The sequence below is a fragment of the Montipora capricornis genome, unplaced genomic scaffold (assembly GCF_036669925.1).
Source record: "Montipora capricornis isolate CH-2021 unplaced genomic scaffold, ASM3666992v2 scaffold_493, whole genome shotgun sequence".
Classification (NCBI taxonomy): domain Eukaryota; kingdom Metazoa; phylum Cnidaria; class Anthozoa; order Scleractinia; family Acroporidae; genus Montipora; species Montipora capricornis.
This window is the reverse complement of record NW_027180231.1, coordinates 130,001-132,500: the sequence shown is the minus strand read 5'-3', so window position 1 is coordinate 132,500 and position 2,500 is coordinate 130,001. Positions and strand designations below refer to the sequence as shown.

The 2,500-nt window shown below is 34.5% G+C and overlaps 1 protein-coding gene and 1 long non-coding RNA gene across 14 annotated transcripts in view; one reads left to right on the top strand and one right to left on the bottom strand.

The window, feature by feature from the left end:
- Window positions 1-1,657, top strand: part of LOC138036645 (nucleolar protein 58-like) — an 8,050-nt gene extending 6,393 nt beyond the window's left edge. The window contains exon 5 of the mRNA XM_068882769.1: window positions 1-1,657. This exon is cut by the window's left edge and continues 299 nt beyond it. The gene's annotated coding sequence lies outside the window, so the exon portion shown is untranslated.
- LOC138036646 (uncharacterized) overlaps window positions 1-2,500 on the bottom strand; it is an 18,657-nt gene that overhangs the window by 15,852 nt on the left and 305 nt on the right. The window contains exons 1-2 of one of the 13 annotated variants that reach the window (XR_011130010.1): window positions 2,454-2,500; window positions 2,121-2,168 (exon numbers count right to left, since the gene is read on the bottom strand). The exon at window positions 2,454-2,500 is cut by the window's right edge and continues 90 nt beyond it. The exons of 10 other annotated variants lie outside the window; for them this stretch is intronic. This is a non-coding gene — a long non-coding RNA (uncharacterized lncRNA). Of the gene's footprint in view, window positions 1-1,851; window positions 2,096-2,120; window positions 2,169-2,453 lie in introns of those variants that run through there. 2 more of the 13 variants (XR_011130011.1, XR_011130012.1) reach the window with 2 other exon arrangements.

Below are 2,500 nucleotides of genomic sequence, written 5' to 3'. Positions count from 1 at the left end.
GTGTGTTCTGATTACCAGACTGATAATCAAGTTTGTCGTCTCAAGTAACTCTTAAAGGAAAAATAATATTTATTTCAGTGTAGGTGAAAGAGTGGTAACCTCCACTTTTCAGCAGCACTTTGGTGTCAACCTCTTTTTTACCTCCTTTTAGGAAAATGTTACTAGTTGGGTGTTTTTTTTTTTTGGGTTTGTCCAAGTTCTAATTTCTTCACTAATCTATGGCAAAGCAAGAAAAATCAAGTCAGATATGTGAAAATGCCATTTTCTATATCGGTAGACCTTTTATTCAATCGTTTTGTTTAAATGGGTATCAGTCCCACACTTACATTCAGATTTTATAACAATTTGTAAACAGCATTAAGGGAATTAACTGTTCTAACTGGGAATGAAAGCAGCAAAAATTATTATAGCATGTGGTTATGTTTTAAATGTGCATTTTTAAAAACATACAGAACTATTTTTCGGATTCAGTGCTTTTGAACCTGAAGCTGCAAGTGAAGTTAAAATACAGCTGATAATACCATAAATAAAAGGAGGAAAAGAGAAATCACAGGGAATTTGAAAAGGGTAGGGTGAACTGCTTGCTCAGGAAGACCATTCAATACACTGATTCCTAGTAGACAGTACACTTAAGGATTGTTGGTGATACCTAAACACTTACGTAGTTGGTTTGAAGACAAATTTGAGTTAGCCTTCAGCATTTTTAAGTATGTTTATTGACACACTTTAAGGACAGTGCCTACTAATTCAAATATATTTATGCATGGTTTATGAATATGCGGGAAAAGCAGATACTAGCAATTTGAGTTATTGAAATCCAAAGGGAAAATCAGAGGTAAACAAGCATTTTTGAAAGATAATTACTCAAGAATAACTATTTGGGAAAAGAGTGTACCATTTTTAAAATTTCCTGTCCTGGGGCATGTTCAAGTCGCCTTGCAGCACCAAAAAATTGTCACGTCCGGTGCTTCCAGAAATATGTCTGCTACTTTACAAAACTGTAGAAACCCTGTTAATTGTCTCTGAAAAATGAATGGTTTGTCCCAGTTTTCTTGTTGGATACCAAGAGCACTTGCTAAGTTCTACTTTCTCTGCAAAGTTTTCAATCCTGCAATAATATTCCTGTATTAGTTAGTACCACCTGTAGGAAACCCACGTATCTTGAGATGGGCAGAACATATGCCCAATAACAATAGTAGGCACGGTCCTTAAGATGTGAACTTTTCATTCTTGATGTTTTAACTTAGTGTTAGATGTGGCAAATATTATTGCCATAAGTGTTGTCAACATGAATTTCTATTGTTCTCCATTAAAAACATGATAATATTATTGATTAGAAGATATAAATGGTAAAAAATTATTGTACTAAGGTTACAAATGTTTCAGGCCTTGAACTTGAAAGTAATCTTTAGTACTTTAGTAATATTATGGTAAACCGTACATGGCTACTTAGATTGTTCCTTTTTTTTTTAATTGTATGGCATCTAACAGTATGCATGTATCAGTTTAGTGCTTTTTCTGACAATAAAATCATTGACCAAACATGCCTTTTTTTTGCAACTGTGGCAGAAGGGGAGTGGGGAGATGTTGATTATTACTTAACCCATTGACTCCCAGGGGTTCCCCATTGACGAGTAAAATTGTCTGGCGTTAGACAGAATAAAATACTAAGTATGGCCGGTTTAGGCCGGTTTGGATGTTAAAGGGTTAAAGGGATTTTCAGTGAGTGATTAATTGAGATGAAGTAAAATGAAAACTCGAAATTGTCCCCTTTCATTAAGATAGAAGCCAGTTATCAAGAAAAAAAAAAAAAAGGAATTATGAGTGATAGAAAGTCTAGGAGATACTTACTAGCTTTTCTTAGCCATGCTGGTTTCACAAAAACAAGAGAAACAACTGCAAAGTGAGATTTTTCCCATTCCATAGTGCAATACGCTTTAGGGGGTTGTTTCTCAAATCCCATACTTCGTGTTTACCCTCCAAAATTTTGCAGAATCATTGTCAGCAATTCCTCCTTGGACAAAAAGATGTCACATGAGAAATTGAAAACAATGCCTATGTAAATTTTTGAGAGGTAAAAGAGGTTTATTATGAGATTTGAGAATGTAGAGAATACTGACCTGTTACAGACGGGTTCACGCTCTTGATTGCATCATGGGTAATCCGGGCTACATGGCGGGAAATTCAAAGGTTTGAATGGAAATTTAGAGCAAAATATACTGTACATGACTCTACTTTCACCTTCATAAACAAAAAAATAGTTCATGTGCATAACTGAGAGGAACTAGACTTGGTATCCGTTCTTTGGAATTCCTAAATATTGCTTTTTCTTTTGTCTGCATACATCCTCTGTAATTTTGTGCCTTTGGAATTATAGGAAATGTATGGCATAAACTCTATGTAATAAAATAATTTCTACAAAAGTAAATCTCTCCAAATGTATTCTACCTCACCTTTGAGCGCATATCTTCTGTTTTAGAACATAAAAAACCCAAAAATG